The sequence below is a fragment of the Callithrix jacchus genome, chromosome 5 (assembly GCF_049354715.1).
Source record: "Callithrix jacchus isolate 240 chromosome 5, calJac240_pri, whole genome shotgun sequence".
In the NCBI taxonomy this organism is placed as follows: Eukaryota; Metazoa; Chordata; class Mammalia; order Primates; family Cebidae; genus Callithrix; species Callithrix jacchus.
Window position 1 is genome coordinate 108,412,760 of NC_133506.1, and position 25,486 is coordinate 108,438,245.

General features: G+C 50.0%; 1 protein-coding gene across 8 annotated transcripts in view; it reads left to right on the forward strand.

The window, feature by feature from the left end:
• CUEDC1 (CUE domain containing 1) overlaps positions 1 to 25,486 on the forward strand; it is a 95,998-nt gene that overhangs the window by 30,394 nt on the left and 40,118 nt on the right. Inside the window, exon 2 of one of the 8 annotated variants that reach the window (XM_078374107.1) lies at positions 19,465 to 19,582. The exons of 6 other annotated variants lie outside the window; for them this stretch is intronic. The gene's annotated coding sequence lies outside the window, so the exon portion shown is untranslated. The remainder of the gene's footprint in view (positions 1 to 19,464; positions 19,583 to 25,486) is intronic. One more of the 8 variants, XM_054256232.2, reaches the window with a different exon arrangement.

The window sequence follows — 25,486 nt, forward strand, 5'->3', positions numbered from 1 at the left end:
GGGTGCCATGGACCAGTGACACTGGCATCACCTGGGAACTAGTTGGAAATGGGAATCAAAAAATAAAATTCATGGTCAGACGCGGTGGCTCGTGCCTGTAATCTAGCAATTTGGGAGGCGGAAGTGGCTTGCAGCTTGGTGCATGGAGCTCAGGAGTTTGAGACTAGCCTGGGCAACATGGCAAGACCCTGTTTTTACAAAATATCAAAAATTGAGGTGGGAAAATTGCTTAAGCCCTGGAGGTCAAGGCTGCAGTGAGCCATGTTTGTGCCATTGCACTCCTGCCTGGGCAACAGAGCAAGACCCTGTCTCAGAGAGAGAGAGAGAGAGAGAGAAAGAGATTGCCCAGGTGATTCTAACGTGCAGCTGGATTGGAGAACTGATTTAGACCCCTGTCTTTGGGATGGATGTTCTGGAATGATGGTGATCATGATGGTAATAGTTGCTGTTTATTGAGCTCCAAGTATGTATGAAGAGCTTTACCCTTATCTACAATCTTGCTTTCAAACTGAAAGGTGGTAGCACTCTTTCTGTCTTGCATATGAGAAAAATGGAGGCTCAGTCACCTAAGGCCACTTATGTAGTGAGTCTGGAATTGTCTGCTCCAAGACTTCTTTTGCCATTACTTTGCTGTAATGAAAGCTCATAATGATTTAGACTGGTCTGGTTCTTGGAAAATCTGGCTGGGGATCCTCTTCTGGATCAGTTTCAATGATACTTTCAGACTATGTGGTTTTTAGTATTGTTCTGTTTGCAGGGAAAGCAGCTTTTAATCCCCAGATTCCTGTCGCCTAGAATGAACAGAGGGATGAGGTCAGTGACAGACAAGTTGCAAATGAATGATCCACAAGTCTTAAGGAAAGGAGGTTATTTCCAAAGGTAATAGAGGAAGTAGGGATAAAGGAGCCTGGACTTTGGGGCCAGCGAACCCTACCCAGCTGTTTATTGTAAGCCGGCTGTGTGAGTTTGAACAAGTCACTTTATCCCTCCGTATCCAAACTCCGCACCCTCCAATGAGTGATGGTAACATTTGCTGCTCTTTCTGCAGATCTGATTTCTTTCTGTTTTTTGAGATGGAGTCTCGTTCTGTTGCCCAGGCTGGAATGCAGTGGCGTGATCTCAGCTACTGCAACCTCCACCTTCCAGGTTCAAGTGATTCTCCTGCCTCAGCCACCTAAATAGCTGGAATTAAGGCACATGCCACCACGCCTGGCTCATTTTTGTGTCTCTAGTAGAGACGGGGTTTCACCATGTTGGCCAGGCTGGTCTGGATCTCCTGACCTTGTGATCAGCCTGCCTCGGCCTCCCAAAATGGTGGGATTATAGGCGTGAGCCACTACGCCCGGCCCAAACCCCAAGTCTTTTGCTCTAAGAGTGGCTGAGAGGTAGCACTAGAGACAGAAGCTGGTAGAAAACCATGAAAGCAAAAGAGAGGGCAGTCACTGCGCCCAGAACCCTGGGACAGAAGCTCCCAGGCATCATGAGCCTGCAGAAAAACCGGGTGAGAAGCACAAAGAAAATGGGCCAGACATTGAGAAATAGCCCTTTCTTTTCATGTTTTGAACCACATCCAACTCTAACTTCTAAGTTCGAATAAGGATTTGAAAAGAAGCCTGAGGCTCCCATGGAATCTAAATCCAGGTTACTCTGTATATCTTCCTTATAAAGTCATGGGATATCTGTGTTTGGGGAATGGAAAGAGTGAGGGTGAATGTTTCACTGCTTTTTCTCATCTCTTTTCTTTTCAAGAAAACACTTGGCCCTGGCATTGCCTAACACCTTGCAGTTCACAAGGAACTTTTATGCATTTCACTGCATTGTGGATCCCTAAAAGGGGAAAGGGGTTCCCCTATTTTACAGCAGAGGAAACAGGCCCATAGAGGAGAGCCTCGAGATCACACAGCAAATCAGGGGCAGAGCCTGGACTCGAGTCTCCTAGCTCCAAGCACAGTACACCTTTTGTCCCACCAACACCTCCTTATTGACTCCCTACTTTGGCTTTCCACAGTCTGAGGCTGGATAGCTGTCAATAGCCTTGGATAGACGGAGCTCATAAAATACAACTAATTTCCAGTGATCTGTACCTGTGTTTAAAACATGCTTTCTGGCCGGGCGCTATGGCTCACGCCTGTAATCCCATCACTTTGGGAGGCCGAGGTGGGTGGATCACGAGATCAAGAAATCGAGACCATCCTGGTCAACATGGTGAAACCCCGTCTCTACTAAAAATACAAAAAAATTAGCTGGGCATGGTGGTGCGTGCATGTAATTCCAGCTACTCAGGAGGCTGAGGCAGGAGAATTGCCTAAACTCAGGAGGCAGAGGTTGTGGTGAGCCGAGATCGCACCATTGCACTCCAGCCTGGGTAACAAGAGTGAAACTCCGTCTCAACAAACAAACAAACAAAAACATACTTTCCTTTTAAATTGTATAACCAATCTACAACTATACTCTGTTTATTAAACATTTCAGCTGGGCATGGTGGCTCATGCCTATAATCCCAGCACTTTGGGAGGCTGAGGCAGGCAGATCACCGGCCTGGAGTTCAACACCGGCCTGGCCAACATGGTGAAACCCTGTTCTCTTCTAAAAATACAAAAATTAACTCAGCGTGGTGACAGGCACCTGTAATCCCAGCTACTCAGTAGGCTGAGGCAGGAGAATCACTCGAACCTGTGAGGTGGAGGTTGAAGTGACCCGAGATTGCACCGCTACACTCCAGCCTGGGCGACACAGCAAGATTCCATCTCAAAAAAAAAAAAAATTTTCAGATAATATAAAGCCTCCTTTGGCTCCCCCAACCCCCATCCCATACGATTTCTCAGAGGTAGCCACTGATGACAGTTAGCCCTTTTAAAAAATGCATTTTGCATGTGTTGCTGATGGATTATTATAATCCCTAACCATCTTGCTTGTTTTAATTGCCAGCTGTGTGCGTGTGTGTGTTTGTGCCCGTGGAGAAAGCAAACATTGTATTATTATCTTCAGCAAGATAAAACCAGGATGGTAAAATCAGCCAGCCTAGAGGTTGAGAGCAGTGATTCTCAAACCTGGATATGCATACAGATCCCTCGCAGATTTTGCTACAATGCAGACACTGATTCAGTATGTTTGGAGTAGCTCCTGGGATCCTGCATTGCTAATAAGGTACCAGTCTCTGTTGATGCTGATGGTCTCAGGCCTCACTATGAGTAAGGAGGGTATTTAGAGCACAGTCTCTGGAATCCAGCAGACTACTGGGCCCTTAATTGCTAGTTGAGTGAGTTGAGCTAGTCTTTAAGCTTTCCACGCCTGACGATCAGGCATAAGAATGGTACCCTTCCTGCAGGATTGTTGTGAAAACAAAATGAGCCAGGGCCTGTGAAGCACTTAGTCCAGTGCCTGGCACATAGCGAGCGCTGGATAAATGTTAGTTATTAATATCATCTAGAGACAAACACCGTCAAGTTGTCTAAGCCAAACAGAAAACGCTTGCTGGTTGGCTGTTACTGGGGGCTGTCTGTGCTGATGCACTTTTCCCTTATTCATTTAATGTCCTCCTTGTCATCAGGATTTTGAGTATACCTTGTATGGCATTGTCTCCATGTACTTAGGGAGAAACTGAGGCTCCAGGAGGTTGGGTGACAGCCTTCTGACTCACACAGCTAAGAAGTGGCAGAAATAAAGTTACACCAGGTTTCAGGTCTCGTGCTTGTTGTATATACACTGCAGCTGCCTTCTCTTGAGAACTTACTGTGTGCATGGCTCAGTGGGTCTGTCGGTGTGGGAGCTTGAGCCTTGAGCCTTTGATCATGGCTCCAGAGCAGGAAAGCAACAGGCTTCAAACTTCTTTCACTCCTATGCCTCAAAAGAATTTTGAACAACTGTGTATCCCCTCATACATTTAACAATTGACATATATTGATGGGCACGGTGGCTCACGCCTGTAATCCCAGCACTTTGGGAGGCTGGGGCAGGAGGAGGATCACTTGAGGTCAGGAGTTCAAGACCAGCCTGGCCAACATGGAGAAACGAAAAATATAAAAATTAGCCAGGCACGGTAGCAGGCGCCTGTAATCCCAGCTACTGGAGAGGCTGAGGCACAAGAATCACTTCATCCCTAGAGGAGGAGGTTGCAGTGAGCTGAGATCATGCCACTGTACTCCAGCCTGGGTGACAGAGACTCTGTCTCAAAGAAATAAAGATAAAAAGTGACATATAAAATGCTTTATCATAACTTTAAGTGGAATGTATTTCTAGGCCTATTGTATTCCATATACTTGCTTTAAATATATTTTCGTCAAAGCCTTAGAACAGCAAACCCAGCCCAGGCAGTTGTGGAAAACGTCCACCGTAATTCCTAATTGACCAAGCTGGGTCTTGCGGTTAGACCAGTCAGCCAAATCATACTTTGTGTCGGAAAAACTCTGATTCCCCTTTTTAATTCAAATATTTATTAAACAGGTTAAACAGGTGTCTCTGTGTTGGCTTCCTAATTCAAATCCTAAAATAAATAGATGGGTAGGTGAGATAGCTAAAGCTCCCTTCTTAAGAAAGTTCTTTGTCTGTGCTGCTGGAACTCCTCCCATGAGGGCTCCATTCTTCCGTTGTCTCTTTGTTTGGTGGCTTTTATAACCCAGGGCGGGATACCAGGGTGAGGTTGGGATGGCCTTTCTTTTGGGAGGTGTTTAGGAGGCTTTGATGAAGGGAAACTGGCAGACCCAGAGGGTTCCCAGCAGATCAGTTTTAGGAAGCACAGGTTTGGAAGTGGAGCTTTTGGAAATTGATTACCTGGAAGCTATCCATGTCTGAATACCCCTGGGAAGTCCCCAGGTTCCCTGAGGGTTTCATATCTGTACCCTGGTGGGAAGAGTGTTGAGTAGTGGCCCGGGGATGCCACCTAGGGTTCTGCTCTGTGGACATTACAGAGCTTGTGGATCTTTGGGACTGAGCCTGCTTCTCCCACCCACTCCCTGGTAACACCTTGAACACATGCTCCCTGTTTCTTCTCAGTGAGACAGCAGAAGCTCACACTCTAATGATGCCTCCTTGTTGCAGAAGGTAAACTGAGGCCCAGAACAGGAGAGACTACATGGAGCAGTCCATATACCCCAAGAAAGCCAGCTGGCATTCCTAGGGGAGGCGTCACAAGGCAGAAAAAGCCTTGGGGTGGGTCAGGAAAGCTGGTCTTCAGAGTTCAGCCTCTGCCCTGCCTCAGTGCATGTCACCTGCACTCTCCCAGCCTCAGTGTCTCCACCTGTTCAATGAGGCTAGTGTGGCAGGTGTTGAGCCTGGTGTTCACAGGCTCTGAAGCTGGGCAGACCTATGTTTGAATCCTGGTGTTGCCACTTACTTGCTATGTGACCTTGGGCAAGTTATCGACCTCTCTGTGCCTGTCTCCACATCAGTCAATGGGGAGAAGAAAGGCATCTCTCTTATGGGGTGGTTGAGAGGATCAAGGAGACAAGTGTTAGTTGGTGTCAGGCCCACATGGGATGCTCAGTAAATATTATTGTTATCCTTGTTTTTTGTTCCCCGTAGGAATTATAGTCAGGAAGAGACTCAGTGGAGTGAAGGCCTGGTTGAGACTCTCTGGGGGCAGGGTTGTGTTGGCACATGGCCTTACCCCTTTGTCCCAAGATGACCACATGTGCTCAGTGGCACTTAGTATATGTCACCTGATGAATGATGAGTGCCCATCTAGAGCTCTTATGACAGCCTCTGAGCCCCTGGCATCTGCTGGGCCTCCTGTTGGCATCTTCCTCCAGCCTTCACCCAGGGAGGCATCAAGTTGCTGGCCGTCTTGTTGCCCTGGGGGAGATGAGGCTGCCCCCACCACCTTTCCCCACAGCCAGTGGCTTTGAGAGCACCTGTGTGTCCTGGTGGGACCTATGGCAACCTCAGCGCCCTGGTGGGACACCTGTTGCCACCCAGCCTTCTCCGCTCTTCAGGTTCCCATATACTCCCTGTTAGACGGGCCTCAGGTGCTCAGCCCGCTCCCCTTTCTCTTCTAAAGCTACCATGTCTTCAGTTCTTGTGGGCCTCTCCTAGTAGATGTTTCATGAACAGAGTCTTGCCCCCACCCCTCCATCCCCTCATATCTTCCCACTAACTTTCCCCTGGAAGTTACTCCCTTACCCCTCCTCCTCCTGCTCAGAGAAGTGAATAATGAAAGAAAACAGACACTGCACTCCAGGTGGGATTTTGCTGCTTCAAGGAATCCCTTTGTCAAGCAAGGAATCCTTTTGTCAAGCAAGTGCTCGCTATGGATTTCCTTCGGGGACTTTTTGCTTGGACTCTTTCTCCAGCGTGAGGCCCAGGCGAGTTTGCGGGCCTGGGGGTGAGGGAGGCTGCTGGCTTCCTCTCTGTGTCCTGAAAGGGCTCCCAGTGTGGCTTCTAGATCCACTGATTATCTTTCATCCTTCCGCTGTCTTCCTGTCAGGGCTCTGGTCCGCAGGCATCGATCATGCTGGCCTGGAAGGTGGCGAAGGGTTTGTGTTTCTCCCTGTCTTGTTCCCCGTCACATCTCCATGGAAACAGATGCAGCCTTTGTGTTGCCTTTGCTTTGGGCAAATCGGTGTTAAGTGGAGATTTTTCTTGACTCTCCAGCCCCTCCCCTCTTTGGGGTCAAAGTGGGAGGAGGGGGCAGTGCAGGCCTGACAGGAAGCCTTGTGGGGGTCTGGGGTGGGAGACCCTGCTGCTGTGTGGCTCCTGTCCTGGCCTGCCCTCATGCCTCGGGCATCACAAGGCCATGGGGTGGAGCGAGTGTGCAGTGATTTATAAACGCTCCCAGCCCCTCTTGGCCCTTTCCCTTCTCAGAGGCAGCTGCTGGCCACCTGGGGCGGGTCTCTGGGTAGGAGTCGGAGAGCTGGCACCAGCTCTGATTCTTTGGTGGGACCTTGAGGGCAAGGCCTTTAACCTTTCCGGGCCTTGGCTTCTCCTGAGAGGTTGGAGAGGTTTTTGAACTCGTGAGATGAGGCTTCGGTAATAGGACTCCTTTTTTACCTTAAGGAAAACCTGTATCTGGGTAAACTCTGCAAAGTTTTTGTCATATGATTGTTCTATGGTGAACAGCAAATTCTGTGTTTGATTCAAATCGGTGAGGCTGGCAGGAAACGAAACCTTCAGCCTGGGAGCACGTCTTTAGACAGCTCTTGCATATCATAACAGCCCCCCTCCCCCCGCCCCAGGCTCCCTCCTCCCAGCCCCGGGTTGTTCTGCCTTCCCAGGCTCATAACAACCTATTAGGGAACCTTCTGTTCCAGGCCAGAGCTCAAGTGTTGGCCTGGGGGTGCGGGGGAGGTGGCAGCAGCAGCCCTGCCTTGCATCCCCAAGGTCCTCCCAGCATTTCAGCTGTGGCAGGTGGGCGATGGTGCCCAGGCAGGATGGGGCTCCCTAAGGCCAGGTGCCAACTTTCTGCCTGAGCTGTTGCTCAGTCCCTGCTGGTTTGATAAACTGCATCATCCAACACTCATTGATGAAATTGGCAGACTCCAAACCCTGCCCATTGGTTAAAAAAAGACTTGATTTTACTATCTGAACTCTATGCCTATCTGCTTGTTAAATTTAGCAAAGAATGTGTTCGACTTTAGATTTTGCCTTGTCCACAAGCCTCACTTGAGATGGGAGCTACAGCCCAGTCACCTGAGGAGACCTCTGAGCATGCACGTGGTGGTCAGTGTCAAATTATCTAGTCCCCTGCCTGCAGAATGGGCATTTTGATGTGGTTGCATATTTCAGGGATCTGTCCTAAGAAATAATCTTTCTAATATCTCTTCACAGTCAGGAAGGTTTTTTTTTAGAATCTAACCTAAATCCCATTTTATTTTGTTCTGTCTTTAAGAAATATAGCAAATACCAAAACCTAAAATCCAATAAAAAAAAAAAAAAGAAAGAAATATAGCAAATAAAGAGTAAGAATCCTTAATGCTTTACTTGAAGACCCTTAAATCTCCAAACACACCCAGGTTTTTAGGGTTCCCTCCTGGCTTCTCTCCTTCCAGCAGAACAATGCCTGAGTTTCCTGTTGGTAAAACAAGGAGAATAGTAGCTGCCTCGTTGGGTAGGTGTGAAAATTAAATTAAATAAAGACTGTGGGGATGCACCTTGCCAAGTGCCTGGCATACGGTTCATTTTCAATTACTCTAGTTGACTCTGAATACATTTTATTTCCTGTCTCCTTTAATGCCACTCATAGTTCCTGCTTTTCTTCATGTCTCTCTTGAGTAATGCACCCAGGATTAGTGAAATTCCTGCCTCCCTGGCCTGATCCTTGGCCCAGAGAGGCCAGGTGAGGCAGGTGCAGGCCACTCCCCCCTGCTTCTCTCAAACCATCAGGCTAAAAGACTTGGAACCCTTCCCTCTCCCCTGGGAGTCTGGACATGGGAAAGAAAAGCCCTTTCATGCCAAGGCCCTGGATAGCATTATTCCTGTCCCTTTTCTAAATCGAGCTCCAGGAGCTCCCAGTGGGAGTGCTGACTCCCAGACCCTCCCAAATGGATGCAACAGGATCTCCGGTACTTCACTGAGAGAGGAATTGCTCCTGTCCCTGTGCACAGCAACCTGGATCTGTGCTTTATCCAAAGGGTGAAGTTACGGAGCCACTGTGACCTCAAAGCCACAGGGAACAGGGACTTCAGAGGTAGCTCCCCCACTCCAAGGTTTAACTCTTTTTCTCTCTGAAGCAGAGATACACTGTGGACTTATTTACACCCTGTGTCTCAGGCTTCTCTCTCTGGCAGACAGGACATGCTAATACAAATATTTGCTGTAATTTTCCTACAGTTTTGAAAATGTGCCTAGGAGAACTGTCAGATTAAAAATTCCCTCCTCTCCCTTTCTTCTGATCAACATAAATACACATATTCCTTGCCTGCTGGGTACTGAGCAAGGTGTTGGGGATTGAGAACTGAATAAGAGCCAAAAACTCCCGCCTTCTAGGTGGGCACCATCCGTTGGGACCATCAACTGGCACAGTGGCAATCTTGAGAACATGTGACCAGTGCTGCCACATTGATGGTGGAGGAGGAGAGAGGGGGTTCAACAGGCCAAAGCCATGTGGGGGTGAGCCACGAAGTGCACGTGAGGAGACTTTCTGGAGGAGGAGATCTACAACCTGAATCCTTGAAATAAAGAGTTGCAGTTGGTCAGGGTGAGGCTTCTGGGGCCAAGGAGTTAGAGCCCAGGGCCAGGGAAATATGCAGCAGTAGGGTGCTGGCCAGTGGTGGCCAGAGGAGGAGTGGCCCAGGGTCAGCCATGCACCATGTGAATCAACAGGTCCTTGGATGACTGGTCAGTTCAGATGAGGAGGAGGATGATTTCTTTTTTTCCGAGACGGAGTCTTGCACTGTCACCCGGGCTGGAGTGCAATGGTGTGATCTCGGCTCACTGCAACCTCCGCCTCCAGGGTTCAAGCAGTTCTCCTGCCTCAGCCTGCCAAGTAACTGGAATTACACACACACGCCACCACGCCCAGCTAATTTTTGTATTTTTAGTAGAGGTGGGGTTTCACCATGTTGGCCAGGCTGGTCTTGAACTCCTGACCTCATGATCTGCCCGCCTTGGCCTCTCAAAGTACTGGGATTACGGGTGTGAACCACTGCACCCGGCTGAGGATATTTCCTCTCCAAAACTGGTTCTCAGGGATGGGGGACAGAAATGACAGGTTCCTCAATGCTGACCTCTCCTCCCCAGAATCCCTGGGCTCCGTCCCTGCTATAGAGTCCCTACAGCCAGTCCTCTGCTCCTCCCTGCACTCCTGTTTGACTTCCTTGTGGTCTCTGGGATGGAGTTTAGGTACACCTCAGGAAATTCTGATTGAGTAGAATTGACAAAGACACCTGGGCCTTTGTCTTTAAAAAACTCCCCAGAGGCCAGCACAGTGGTTCATGCCTGTGATTCTAGCGCTTTGAGAGGCTGAGGCAGGAGTGCCTGAACCCAGTAGATGGAGACCAGCCTGGGCAGCATAGTGAGACCCAGTTCCCCCTCCCCTCCCCTCCCCTTCAATTCTTTCAGATAGAGTCCCGTTCTTGTCGCCCAGGCTGGAGTGCAATGGCGTGATCACAACTCATTGCAACCTTCACCTCCCAGGTTCAAGCGATTCTCCTGCCTCAGCCTCGCAAGTAGCTGGGATTACAGGCATCTGCCACCAAGCCTGGATAATTTTTTTGTATTTTTAGTAGACGTGGGGTTTTACCATGTTGTCCAGGCTGGTCTTGAACTCCTGACCTCAGGAGATCCACCCACCTCGGCCTCCCAAAGTGCTGGGAGAACAGGTGTGAGCCACCGTGCCTGGTGACACCCAGTTTCTATAAAATTTTTTTTTAAGTTAGCAGCTGGGCCTGGTGGTGCATGCCTGTAGTCGTAGCTACTCTGGAGGCTGAGGTGGGAGGACTGATTGCTTTTGAGCCCGGGAGGTTGAGGCTGCGATGAGATTAGCTATGACCACACTCACTGCACTACATACAGCCTGGGTGACAGAGTGAGACCCTGTCTCTGAAAAAAGAAAGAAAGAAAAAGGCTCGCTGGAGATTCTGATGCACTCCTCCAGTTGAGAATCACTGCGCCAGGGAGGCCTGTATACATTTAGAATTTTTCTGCGAGGGCATTGGTGGAGCGTCCCTGACCGGTCTTTACAGTTTATTTTTACACAGTGGCATTATTACCATTTGTTTTTTTGACTCTCCCTTTATTCTTCCAAGTGGTATCTTTATTATCTTGTTTTTTCTTGTTTTTTTTTTTTTTTTTTTTGCTTTACTACCTTTTTGTGAGTAGTAAATATTAGTAGATAGTGAAAAAGTTGTCCAAGGTCACAGAGAAACCAACATCTGCCTTCCAGAATCTATGATCTCTTCAGCCTGCTCCAAATGTCTCGCCTGGCAGAGGGCCGAAGTGTCCGGAACCCCAATGTTTGAAGAAATGGAACAGGAGTCTGTTCCTCAGACATTTACCGCCTATTAATTAGGAGGTAGTGTCTTCTCGACTCCCTCCAGTGGGTCCCAGGCCTGCTTGCCCGGACATCTGTTCTCTTAACAATGCCCGCCCATAAATCCTGTCCCCGAGTCCAGGGTGGCATAGCCGGGGAACAATGGAGCCTCTGACCAGCGGCCAAGCCCTCACCATGGTAACACGAGGGTGTGACTACAACTGTGTGCTGGCTGGCGGGCACCAGCACCTGCAACTGCGGCCAAGGTTGTGTGTGTGTGGAGGTCTCCAGGGCCAGGGTGGGGGCACTGGGCTGCAGGTGGGAGGGTTCCTCACAGAGCACCTTCTGTAGGCTTCTGCTGCCACTCATGCTATTGTAATTCTTGGCCTCTGTGAAGAAAAGAGGTTTTTATCTTGTGCATCCTGACATAGAGTACGTGCTCAGTAAGTGGCTTTTTTTTTGAGATGAAGTTTCGCTCCTGTTGACCAGGCTGGAGTGCAAGGGCACAATCTCAGCTCACCACAACCTCTGCCTCCCGGGTTCAAGTGATTCTCCTGCCTCAGCCTCCCAAGTAGCTGGGATTATAGGCATGTGTCACCACACCTGGTAATTTTTTCTATTTTTAGTAGAGATGGGGTTTCTTCTTGTTGGTCAGGCTGGTCTTAAACTCGCAACCTCAGGTTATCCACCCACCTTGGCCTCCCAAAGTGCTGGGGTTACAGACTCAGCCACCGCACCTGGCCTACTAAGTGTTTTTTGACTGCCAGTGAATGAGTGAGTGAATAATTAGAAGTCTGTGTGTAAATGTCAGTGGGGTGCCTGAGAAGGAGACAGATTCAGTTCACCTAGGACATGAGGAATGCCTCCTGGGTAATGAGTCACTAACGAAATGTCTGTCCCAATCTTTCCTTAAGAGCTGATAGGGCCTGCACGGTGGCTTATGCCTGGAATCCCACCACTTTGGGAGACCAAGGAGAGTGGATCACTTGAAGTCAGGAGATCTCTTGAGTCAGGCCTGGCCAACATGGTGAAATCCCATCTCTGTAAATACAAAAATTAGCCAGGTGTGGTGGCATGTGCCTGTAATCCTAGCTATTTGGGGGGTTGAGGCAGGAAAATAACTTGAACATGGGAGGTGGAGGTTGCAGTGAGCCAAGATCGCACTACTGCACTCCAGCCTGGGTGACAGAGCGAGATCCTATCTCAAAAGAAAAAAAAAAGAGAGCTGATTGGATGAAGGAGAGCCAGCCACACAAGCCAGCAGATGATGAAGTGCTACGTTGTCCGATTATGGCTACTAAGTGCCCTCTTCTACCAGACCACCCTTAAGTGGAACAGGTGCTCTGGAAGGGCAGAGAGAGATCAATATTGGCTGAAGTTCTCAGAGATTGCCTCATGGGATAGGGGAACTTGAGCTAGGTCTTGAAGGACGGACAGAACTTGTTTAGGGAGACAGGTGTGGTCCCTGGACATAGTGTCAGCATCTTCTAACAACTTGTTAGGTCACAGATTCTTGGGCCTCACTCCAGACCCAGGGAATCAGGGACTCTGCGGGTGGAGGCCAGCAAAGTGTGTCAACAGCCCTCTAGGTGATGGTGATGCTTGCTGAGCATGAGGACCGCTGATGCAGAGAGACAGATGTGATCTTTACATAAGAGACTAAGGAGTTCGGAAGGTACCTGGCCTGTTACGTTGGTGGCGTAGAGAGAAAATGGGAGGCAGACAGCAAGAACAGCTTAGAGGCATCAGGGAAGCAGGCTTGGGAGGCTGAGGGTCTCAGCTGGATCGGCAGTGGCCGTGCAACAGAGCAAGCCAGGGGGTGCTGTGAAGGCCTGTGACACAAGGGTCTCATGCTGTACTGTAAGGATACTCTTCTCTGATATGTTCTAAAGAGAACTTGTCGCCTCATGGTCACATTATGATATGCTCATTGTGGAAAAATACAAGAAAGGAAGAAAAAGCAGGGAGAGAGGCTCACAGAATTGTCCTATCCAGGACAATTATTGATATTTGGGCATATTTCTTTTCTTTTTTTCTGAGACAGAATTTCACTCTTGTTATCCAGGCTGGAGTGCAATGGCACAGTCTCAGCTCACTGCAACATCTGCGTCCTGGGTTCAAGCGATTCTTCTGCCTCAGCCTCCTGAGTAGCTGGGATTACAGGCGCATGCCACTACGCCCGGCTCATTTTTGTATTTTCGGTAGAGACGGATTTTTGTCATGTTGGCCAGGCTGGTCTTGAACTCCTGACCTCAGGTGGTCCACCTAGCTTGGCCTCCCAAAGTGCTGGGATTACAGGTGTGAGCCACCGGGCCCAGCCTTCTTTATTCTTTTCTTTTCTCTTTCTCCTTTCCTTTCTTTCTCCTCTCATCTTCTTTCTTTTTTTTAAGAGACGGGATCTTACTATGTTGCCCAGGCTGGTCTCAGACACTTGGGCTTAAGCAACATCTCCCGCCCCAGCTTCCCAAAGTGCTGGGATTACAGGTGTGAGCCACTGTGCCCCGCCCTAGGCATATTTCCTTTTGATCCTTTTTTCTATGCATTTTTTCTTTCTGTAGTTGAAAACATAACATATATATGTCAATTTGCATTCTGTGCTCAATTGCATTTTGTGTTCTTTGCTTAACAAACTATCATAAGCATTTCCCTATGTGCTTTCAGGCAGACTTTTTATTGTCACAGGAGCCCCATGGGTTGGGCAGGGGAGGTCACTGAGGTTTAGTAAGAAAAAAAAAAAAAAACTTACTCCATGAACTCCAGACTGTGGGGAAGCCTACAGCTGAACAGCCCATGTTCTTCAATACATAAATTGTAAGGAAAGGGATGGAGGGAGCCAGGCATGGTGGCATGTGCCTGTGATCCCAGCTACTCCAGAGGCTGAGGCAGGAGGATTGCTTGAACCCAGGAGTTCGAGGCTGCAGTGAGCTATGGTCCCACAACTGCACTCTAGCCTGGGCAGCAGAAGAGAGAGACCCCATTTCTAAAACAAAGCAAGACAAACCCAGAACCAAACATCCAGTCACCGTGTTACTAGAACCAGTCACTGTGTTACTAGAATAGCTCTTGGTTATTTCCTTAGCCTGACTATTGGGTTCTCTTTCATATGCACTTACCCGCTCTCTACCCCCACACATACATACTCCCATCTCCGCTTTTCCTCTAACTCCTTCCCGTTGCTCTGGAGAAGCCCAAGGAGGCAAATTTGCATTTGCACACCCAGGACCAGGAACAGGGGAGGAGCCTGGGGATGCTAAGACACCCTTCCTCCTCCCAGTGAGGCAAACTGGGAGAGCCTTTCTGAGCCTGGTCCTTTTGAGGCCTGGGCCCTGCTAGTATGGACATCAGAATTTAGGCTGCTAGCTGGACCTTGATTCTCTCTGCCTTGGTGTCAGGTTTCACAGGAGACAGCCAGTGCTTTGATCTTGAATGAGGCTAAGGACTCAGTGACATGAGGGCACAGCGCTCACCCCAGCTCTGCCTGCCCAGGAGATGCCCAATCCTCTGCTGGGGATTGACCATCCATAGTCCTTGGTCTCCCCCAGAAAGTCATAAAGCCACTGTCACTTCCAGTTACAGTGAATCAGGGCTTAGGCTCTAAAATACATCCGGTTCAATATGATGGCCATTAACCATGATGGACGATGGACACTTGAAATGTGATGGTATAACCAAATAACTGCATTTTTAATTTTATTCAATTTTAGGCTGGGTATGATGGCTTGTGCCTGTAATCCCAGCACTTTGGGAGACCGAGGCGGATGTATTGAGGTCAGGAGTTCGAGACCAGCCTGGCCACATGGTAAAACTCCATCTCTACTAAAAACACAAAAATTTGCCAGTTGTGGTGGTGCGTGTCTGTAATCCCATCTACTTGGGAGGCTGAGGCAGGAGAATTGCTTGAACCTGGAAGGCAGAGGTTGCAGTGAGCTGAGATCGCACTGCACTCCAGTCTGGGTGATAGAACAAGATTTTGTCTAAAAAAAATAAATAAGTTTTATTTAATTTTAGTTAAAATTAAAATTTTGTCACACTTGGCCAGCAGCTACCTTATTGGACAGTAAGTTCTAGAAGAAGTGGGTCTCTGAGACAGCCACAGTGGCTATATTAGACCTTTCAAAACTGCCTGTCCTCTTCTTTCTAACATGCACACACACAAATGCACACATACAGCCACAAATAATACCTGGCATGTTTCAGGAAGACCCTGGATACAACATTCTCTTATTAAAAAATCTACTCTTTGAATATCCTTATCTCAGTGAGGCAGAGCTGCCACTGACCGTGAATGTGCCCCACGCAAGGCTTCTCTTAGTCCTTGCATGATTGGAGATCAGTTGGTAAAACCTCAGAAAGCTGTGCCCTGAGAAGTCTGTCTTGGCATCACGGTTCTCAGCATTTGGGGCCCCACTTGGGTGTGCCCAAGCTCCTCGTGCTTCTCTTCTTCAAGAAGAACCTGATGGCTGGGTGTGGTGGCTCACACCTGTAATCCCAGCAGTTTGGGAGGCTGAGGTAGGTGGATCACCTGAGGTCAGGAGTTCACCATGTTGTCCAGGCTCAAACTCTTGACCTCAAGTGATCTATGTGCCTCAGCCTCCCAAAGTTCTGGGATTACAGGTGGGAACCATTGTGCCCAGCCTAGTATGTATTTTTGAACAAAATGTGGGGAGGTACTGAAGATGTACAGAGGTATTTACCAGATGTAAATAGGGTTCTCTTATCCCTTACCTCCACTTTCCCACCACCCAGCACCTGGGAGCGTGCTCCTGTCTGTGGAGTGAATGATCTGCCTGGCCGAGGGTCCTCTAAGACAGACTGTCCTCTAGACTCTCCTCCTAGACTCTCCTGCCTGCTTCCCCCAGTACCTCTCTTCTCCAGTCCCCTCCTGTCCAAGGCTCCCCGATGCAGGCCTCATTTTCCAGCACACTAACCTTCCAAATATCTGTTTCCTAATGTATCACAACCCAAGGATTCCAAAGTGTCCCTGCAGTGCCGTCTCCCCCAGCCTTGTGGCATGCGTGACTCTGCAGGCCATCTGAACAGCTCTCATCAACAGGGGTGTCATTGTCTCCCAGCCCACTCCATGCAGATGGGGACAGAGTCCCTCTGTGCAGGCCAGGATTTCCTGTGTGCTGGCTGCCCTCTCTCTAAACAGCCCAAGTAGTGCCCCCTTCTGCTGGGTGATTCGTGGTGTCTTCTACAACCTGGTGCTTATTTCTCTCTCTTTCTTTCTGGTGGTGAAGCATACTAATAAATATAAAACTTACTAGTTTAACCATTTTAAGTGTATATAATTCAATGGCATTTAGGACATTCACATTATTGTGCAAGCATCACCCATATCCGTTTCCAACACCTGTTCATCATCCCAAACAGAACTCTATGCCCATTAAGTGATAACTCCCAATTCCCTGCCTTCCCTCAGTTCTTGGAAATTTCTGTTCTACTTTCTGTCTCTATGAATTTACCTATTCTAGAGTCCTTATATAAGTGGAATGATACAATATTTGTGCTTTTATGCCTGGCTTCTGTCACTGAGTATAATGCTTTCAGGGTTTATCCACATTGTGGCATATGTGAGCATTTCATTCCTTTTTGTGGCTGAGTGATATTCCATGGTTCTTTTTTTTTTTTTTTTGAGACGGAGTTTCGCTCTTGTTACCCAGGGCTGGAATGCAATGGCGCGATCTTGACTCACCGCAACCTCCGCCTCCTGGGTTCAGGCAATTCTCCTGCCCCAGCCTCCTGAGTAGTGGGATTACAGGCACGCACCACCATGCCCAGCTAATTTTCGTATTTTTAGTAGAGACGGGGTTTCACTATGTTGACCAGGATGGTCTCGATCTCTTGACCTCGTGATCCACCCGCCTCGGCCTCCCAAAGTGCTGGGATTACAGGTGTGAGCCACCACGCCTGACCTTATTCCATGGTTCTAAATACATATTGTGCATTTTGTTTATCCATTTATCTATTGATGGCCACTTTTGGGTTATTTTCATCTGTGGGCGATTGTGAATCATGCCACTACGAGCACTGGTGTACAATGACCTGTTTGAGTCCTGTTTCCAGTTCACTGGGATACATACCCACGAATGGAATCACTGGAGCATGTGGTAATTCTGTGTTTAACTTTGAGGAACCAGCAAACTGTGGTTTTTCACTGTTTCACTGTTTTTCATAGTGGCTATACCATTTTACACTGCCACCAACAATGAACTTTATTTCCTTTAATATCTTTTTTTTTTTTGAGATGGAGTTTCACTCTTATTGCCCGGGCTGGAATACAGTGGCACGATCTTGGTTCACTGCAACTTCTGCCTCCCAGGTTCAAGTGATTCTCTTGCCTCAGCCTCCCAAGTAGCTGGGATTATAGGTACCCACCACCACTCCTGGCTGATTTTCTGTTTTTAGTAGAGACGGTGTTTCTCCATGTTGGTCAGGCTGGTCTGGAACTCCTGACCTCAGGTGATCCACCCGCCTCAGCTTCCCAAAGTGCTGGGATAACAGGCATGAGCCACCGCGCCTGGCCTAATATCTTATTTTAAACTGTAGAAATAGTGTATATTTCTTGTAAGAACACCAAAGGTTGCAGAGGTGCATGAAGTAAAGAGCAGAAGTTGCCCCCGTGCAACCCTTCCTCTTAGGTAACTGCTGCCTGGGATTTGGTGTGTATTCACCCTGTGTCTTCCTGTGTGTACCCAAGTACACATAGACACCCAGACAGCTGAACAAAAATGGTATAGTGTACACATGGCCTGGCCACTTGGCTTTTTTCATGCAATTCTGTTTGGCACTGGAAGGTGTCGGCTGCATGTGGATGTGCCCTGTGTTATCTATTGCATGTGGGGTATTGAGAGATAAGTGGGTGGTGGTTCCCCATTTTAGCTTTGCATTGATGGCTTTGCACACGTGGGCCTGGGTTTCACCAGATCACAGCCTGTTTGGGGAATGTGAGCTGAGCACGTACTGGGGAGGCTCTCCAGCCAAGAGCCACTTTCCCCACCAGCCTCAGTCTTTCCCGAGTTGCTCACCACCCCCAGTGCAGCTAAACTGAGCTGAGCTGTGAGCGTCCTTGTGAAGGAGGGCCACCCACCTGGCCTCAGCACGCAGCAGGCAGCACAGCAGGCACGCCCTCCCCTCTGGGAATATCAGAGTGACTTAGAGCTTGGTGGAGAGTTGAGCAGCAGGCTGGAATGTGTGTGTGTGTGTGTGTGTGTGTGTGTGTGAAGAGAGAGAGAAACAAGAGAGAGAGAAAGAGAGAAGCTGTAGCCACTAGCAGGCTGGGCTCTGGTGGCACGGAGTGGCAGTGTTCTCTGTTGTGGCTTGCAGGCCCTTGAGGTGTACAGCACCCTCACTCAGGAAGACCCAGTTAGGCCTGGCAAAACGCCACCTGTAAAAGCAGGGACCAGCCGGTCTTTCTCCAGCACCTTTTTCTGCAGAGCCCCGGGCAGCTGGTGGGAGAGTACAAAGAGGCCTGGAAAATCCATAAACTGCATAATCAGCTCCTGCCTCTTGGCTGCTTGACTCTGTTTATTGCTTCCTGTCCCCAAAGCCCTTTACAAAAAGAGCAGCTTTGGTTGGGGGGGTGCGGGTGAGTTGGACCTGGTGGGTGGCCTGCCCCTGCAGTCCCAGCACGGATGGAGTAGGCAGCTTCCCTAAACAAGCCACCTCTGCTGTAGCCACGTCAGCAGAGCCGAGGGAGGGTGGGAACGAGACCCCCCCACTGACAGTAGGGTGATCCCCCCCATGCCCTGCCCTAAGGGCCATTTACTTTGTAATTGCCAAAATACAGGGGTCGCATTTCTACTAATTTCCTTGAAGGTCTGGAGGTTAAGCTCTAATGAAGTGCAGGAGGGGAGCAGAGTGAAATCTTAGCCTCTTGGTGACCCCTGCCAAGTGGGATGGGGAGCAGGGGCCCATTCCCAGGGATCTAAGGACCGGCCTGGGCCCCAGGTTGTATGCAGCTTGCTCAAAGCCTGTCTTTCTGTTGTTGGCATTGTTTTTAGAAACAGATTTTCCCTCGTTGACTGACTTTTCTCCCCTGGTGACCATATTTCCCTCCCCCTCCCTCCCTCCCACCTCTCCAACCTTCATTCCTCTTCTCCAGAATTCACCCTTTCCTACCACTCCTGGTGGCTGATGTGTAACTTTTTCAGGGAATGGCTGCAGCTCTGAAAATTTGCCCAAGACACTGTTTCAGGGTTGCTGGGTGCCCGTGAGGATGGTTAAGGGTGTTTTTCTCACCCAGGAGATGCAGTGGGGTTGCGGGGGGACAGGACACCTGCATGGTTGGAGGAGAGATGCCATCTTTTGGCCAGGGGGTACGGGAAGGCAGCCTTCCTAGAGCTGGGGCTGCCCCCTGCCAGCTGGGGCAAGGGCGTGTCTTTTATCTCTTGCAGACACAGGGCTCTCACTGGGATCTGGCTGCCTGGAGTCCCATCCTTCCCTCTGCAGCCAGCCTTGTGCTTCCTTCACTCAGTCTCTGTGACTTGGAACATTTTTGACCAAAAAACTCTGATTTTATCCCTTTTGGAAACTCTCTGTTTTTTTTTTTTTTTAAACAGGGTCTCTCTCCGCCACCCAGACTGGAGTGTAGTGGAGCCATCATAGCTCACTGCAGCCTTGAACCCTTGGGCTCAGGTAATCCTCCCATCTCAGCCTCTTGAATAGCCGAGACTATAGGTACGAACCACCATGCCTGGCTAATTTTCCCTTTTGTGTAGAGAAAGGGTCTCTGTGTTGCTCAAGCTGGTCTCAAGCTCCTGGCCTCAAGTGGTCCTCTCACCTCAGCCTCCCAAAGCATTGTAATTATCTAGGTTTTCATATACAGTGCCCAGCCTCCCCTCTGATTTAAAAAACAGGGGAGATGAGTTGGCCTGTACTCGCTCTCTGGACTTGCTGTATGGCATGGGTTGGCCTGTACTTTTCTGCAGGTGGCCTGTCTAAGCCGACTTTCACATGGGACCTGCGTGTGTCTGAGCCTGTGCTTTGGTCGTGCAATTCTGAGCCTGCCCCACCCTCCTAGCTCCTTCCTGAAAGTGAAATGCTTCAGTCTTTGCTCAAGAACAAAGGCCTCAAGTTCAGCCCTGCATGTTAATAATTTTCAAGTGTGGCCACTTCCTCGTGCCTGGCCTGACTCACCCTGGCTGCTGCCCGTTATGGCTGCCATGGAAATACAACTCGAGGAGAGACTAGACCGGGACAGGGAGGCTGTGCTCTGAGTGGCAGTGGAGGCTGGCAAAGTGCCCTCCTGGCCTGGGACTGCTGTGGCAGAGGAAGCGTGTGGTGGGGCCTGGCCTGCTCGGCTCGGAGCTGGGGTGCCCCCGTTGCTCTTTTAACTCCCTGCTACCTGGCTGGCCTGCTGTGCCTACACACTCAATTTCGGAGCTTCACTCCTGCTCCAGGATGGCTGGAGGTGCAACCACTGCCAGGATGGCCTCATATGCCCAGCGCTCCTGGAAGACTCAGTTTCCCTCTTTGTCCCATGCAGAGGTGCAGAGGTTCATTATTGTAATAGGGGCTGGAGTGTGGGCTCTGGGATAGAATCCTGACCTGGTTACTCCTGGCTGTGAGACTTAGAGCAAGGTATTTGACTCCTCTGGACCCCAATTCCCTCCTCTGCAAAATCACAGTCCCTACCTTACAGGATTGTTGTGAGGATGGCATGGCACCCGGCCATAGCTCTCCGCTATGGGGTCTGGGCCTAACCTAGAGCCTGGCTGAATGCAAAGTGTTCAGGGACTTTCCCTCAGCGTTGTAAGCTATTGAGTGCTGTGCACACGTAAAGCACAATCATTGTGGGCAGTCAGTGTGGTCAGAGTGAGAGGATGATCTATCTTGGGATTCTCAAATGACTAGGATCAGCAGATCCTGGCTACAATTCGCAGATGTTTCCCTGTGGAAGCTGGGTTCTCATGCTTGCTTTTCCTGTTCATCCTTCCTCTTTAGTTATTTTGCACCTGCACACAGGTTCACCATACAGAAAGCTAGCATGAATTTCAGTTCAGCCTGTGTCCGGGCTGTGGGTCTGATAATCCCCACAACTCTACAGTTAGGGATTCACAGACCTTGAAGGACGAATCAGTCATATATTTGCCACCAGCAGGCAATGTTCAAGCACTAGCTGAATGCATCGTGGGTTTTTTTTGTTTGAGACGGAGGCTCGCTCTATCGCCCAGGCTGGAGTACTGTGGTGTGATCTCAGCTCACTGCAACCTCCGCCTCCCAGCTTCAAGCACTGAATGCATCAAGTCTTAATGATGATCATCAAAGGAGCCAAGGCACTGAGAAACGTCTAGCTGCTTCTGGAAGATTCTAGCAACTGCTGGCTGCCCCTCATACTGTTTTCTCACATCCGTTAAATCTGACTAAACTTGCAGCCCATTTGTAGGGTGGGACGATTCCGGCTACATCCTCTATGCCACCCAGTCCTCATGCCCATTCTGTGCTGGGAGGGGGGAACACACTGTCCACACCTCCCAGGTGGCTGCTTCCCTGTGAGGCAGCGGGTGCAAGTTTGGGCTTGTGAGGTGATTTGGCAGTGCCTTTGTTTAATGACTGTTGACTAAGCCCAGGTGTGCAGACCCAGTGTTTACAGAGTCCTGGTTGGCTCGTGGCTGGGGCTGGAATGAAGAAAATAAATATTCAGGGGTGGGGGAAGGTGGCATGGATGATGCAGAAGCCATCTGTTTAGGGCCTAGAGCCAGAGATAAGGTATTTTTGCAGGTTTCCTTAAATCAAACAGACAGGAACTTTTCGTCATGAGTGCCTACAATGTGTGTTGGCTGCTATAGGGACCGAGCAGTTCATGAAATTTAGTTTATACACCTGATGGGCGAGCTGGGAACCTACAGTGGACACAGAGGATGCTGGAGATAGGAGTCTTGAAGATTATTTAGTCCTACCCTCCAATTTTCCAGATGGGAACCCAGAGGCCCAGGATGTAAAATGATTTGTCCAAGGTCACTTGGCTAGTTAGTGATGGGGCCAAAACCAGCATCCAGGCCTCTGAGCTGCATCACCTTGTAAGACAGTGGTCCTCACACTTCACTGTGCATCACAGTGACCCAGGGAGCTTGTTAGAAAGCAAATCCCCAGGCCATGCCCTCAGAGATTCTGATTTAATAGTGGGGTAGAGAATACAGGTTCTTAGCAAACACCTCAGGGGAGTCTGAGCACCCTCTGAGACACACTGCTATAGTGCAAAGAGCACTTGCTTCTCAGACTGATGGAAAAGCTCCCTGCATTTCCTGAAGCCTCATCAGTAGCAGTGAGCGGAATAGGCAGAGATGCAAACAGCTTGAGAGATGAGAGCATGAGGGATTAAACTCAGGCTTTAAAATGCATTGCAAGTAACTGGTGTGTCAGGAGACTTAACATGTATATGCAATTTCAATGTGGCACAATCCTGGACAACCTCTAGGTCACAGATGACTTGGTGTATCTATCTATGAAATGGCCATGATGATGGTGAAAGGTTATAACCTACAGTACTACGTCGTCATGAAGATGAAACGATGTGATGCGTGAGAAGGACTTTGCCTAGCACTTGGTAAATGGCAGCTTCTGATTATGCATAATTGCTGGGGGTGGATGAGGGCAGGTTTCTGCTTAATGACTTTACATAATGGACTTCTGCTAAGGGTTTCATTTGAGGAAAGGGGTTCTGGTTCTGTAGCTCAAGAAAGTGTATAGACCCTTGGCCGGGCGCGGTGGCTCACGCCTATAATCCCAGCACTTTGGGAGGCTGAGGCGGGTGGATCACGAGGTCAAGAGATTGAGACCATCCTGGTCAACATGGTGAAACCCTGTTTCTACTAAAAATACACAAAATTAGCTGGGCATGGTGGCGCGTGCCTGTAATCCCAGCTACTCAGGAGGCTGAGGCAGGAGAATTGCCTGAACCCAGGAGGCAGAGGTTGCAGTGAGCCGAGGTTGCACCATTGCACTCCAGCCTGGGTAACAAGAGTGAAACTCCGTCTCAAAGAAAAAAAAAAAAAAGAGAAAAAAAAGAAAGTGTACAGACCCTTCCATCCCAGGGGACTAGGATGTAGCAGGTTGTTTCTGGAGAGGACTCATCCTGGTTTGTACCTAGAACAGCCGTGCCTTTCTCTGGTCCTGACCCACTCCCTCAGCCCCCATCTACATCCCTGGAAGATTCTGGAGATCGGACCAAACAGGGACTGTTTCTCTCCATTTTCTAGAAATAGAGATTGAGGGCCTTGGGAGGCAAAGGAGGCTGGTTATGGGAACCCTAAGAGCTCCTGTCCCCTTCCCCTGATTGTTAGATTTGAGGCCAAAACTACCAGCCCCAGCTGGCCTAAGGTCCTTCTCTGCACCTCCTTCTAGGAGCTGGGCCTGCAGGCAACCAGGAAGCTGGTGTCTTGGCCAGGGTGTGCCACGTCCTGGTTCTGGGCAGTTATGCTGCAGGTCAGGTCAGCCTGACCTTACCAATGCTGTAAAACCCATTCTGGGTGCAGATGGGGGAAGAGAGGGATCCCAGGGCCTCATCTGGCCCTGCTATCAGCCTAATGAAGGGGGTGGCTTGCAGGATGGGCTGTGGGAGGGCTGAGGGTGCTGTCAGTGTGCGCTGTCAAGTGTGTATAGAAGAGTGACTATAATTTTAGAAACATAGCTTCAGAGCTGGTGAAGAGAGGAGCAGTACATTGAGTGCCTGGGCTGCATGGGATGTTTGAAAAACATCCTAAGGCAGCGTCTGTGTCCTATGGCTTCCAGGGCCCAGGGGGAGCATGTGGCACTGTTCGAGTGAATGGGCTTGAGTGAGCTGGTGTGTGTGGCAGTGAGTGGGAGCCTGTTGGCACAGGCAGGCGTGTGAAATGTGTGCTGGCATGCGAACTGTGTGCTGGCATGCGCGGCTGTGTGTGCCCATGCAAGGAGAGAGCACTGGCCAGGAGTCTCTCGATCTGGGTTCGAATCCCAGTGCTGTCACTGCTGGGCTCTGTGACCTTTGGCGACATGCACCATCTGGAAGTGAGAACATGAGGTTTCTCCTGCCTCCCTAACCATGGTGGCTCCAGAGTATATGTGTGGGCATGTGGGAATGGGGATGAGCAGGGGAGGGGACCCAGGCAGCTGGCCTCTGGGCGTCCCCTGGCTGTGCAAGGGAAACTCTGCTGCTATACAGGCCGAGCCAGGGCCGGGTGGAGGGAGCAGTCTGTGGTTGGGGGGCTGCAGCTGGCCCAGCAGTGAGTGGCTCTAAACTCTCTCATCTGCTGTCTGGGAGGGGCCCTGCTCACTCTGGGTGGAATATCTGATGGTGTCCCGGCTGCCTGAGGCGGGCGGCCTCCCAGCCGCAGCTGCTGCCTGCTCTTTTGAAGCTCAGCACTGGACCAGCCACCCCTCCCTCCCAGCCTCTGTTCCTCTGCCCTGGCCTGCATTCCTCAGCTGCCAGAGAAGGCATTTCTGAGAGGGCCACTCTGCCTGTGCTCCTGCTGCCCAGGGAGGGGGCAGGCCCCTTTAGCCACCTCCTTCTCCTGGGTAGGAGGGCACACTACATTACTCCAGCCACTTCTCCCCTTGGAAGCTTAGCTGGAGGGCAGGAATGGGCAGAGGGTTGCTGGTCCAGCTCCCGCTCCTCCCTCCGAGTCCCTAAGCTCTCCTAGCCTGAGGTCCTGGAAGCCCTGAGGGGAGGCCTTGGTGCTTAACATTCACTCCCTCCAGGGCTGGTTCAAGGTCATATCTCCAGGCCAGATGCCTGGGCCAGACTCTAGACTCAGCCTGTTGGAACTGTGTGGCCTGGGGGTGTGAATGGGCCTGGCAGTCTTACTAACAGCTGACCTTGACTGACTGCATCCCTTGTGGGGTGCTGTGCATGCCCACCACAGTAAGTCCCCTGCAGGAGCCATCTGAGAAGGCATAGGTACCCCATATTGCAGATAAGGAAAGTTGCTCAGAGCAATCCTTCTTGCCCAGTAGGCTGCAGGATCAGGAGGTAAGCAGAGGGCTGCCCAACTCCTGACCACTCAGGCGAAAGTCCCACTCCTGACCACTCTGCTCCATGGCTTCCTACCTCAGACCCAGCACCACTAAATGTCAGCTTGTGGTTTCCCCTCCACCAGGAGCTTCCTGGACAGACCCCTGGTCCTGCTGTGCCCCACTGGGCCCTCCACACCGTGGTTCTACCTCTGAAACAGCTATGCCGTTAGCCAGCACCTTGCCCACTAGGTCTCATTCCTTCCTTGCATCCCCAGCAGAAGGCAGGTGGGTCCCTGACCAAGGTTAGAGGGTGCACCATGGGGCTGCAGTGACTGGAGGAAGCCTGCCTAAATGATCGCAGCAGGAAGGATTGGGTTGGGATTCTTAGGACTGAAAAGGTTTTAAAGACCTGGAGGCTCTGGGGTTTGCTTTCTTAAGGTTTTTTTCCTACCATAATTCAGTTTTGTTTTGTTTGAGATGGAGTCTTATACTATTGCTGGGCTGGAGTGCAGTAGTACTATCTCGGCTCACTGCAACGTCCGTCTCCTGAGTTCAAGCAATTTCCACCTCCCAGGTTCAAGTGATTCTCCAGCTTCAGCCTCCTGAGTAGCTGGGTTTGCAGGTGCCTGTCCCCCACACCCAGCTAATTTT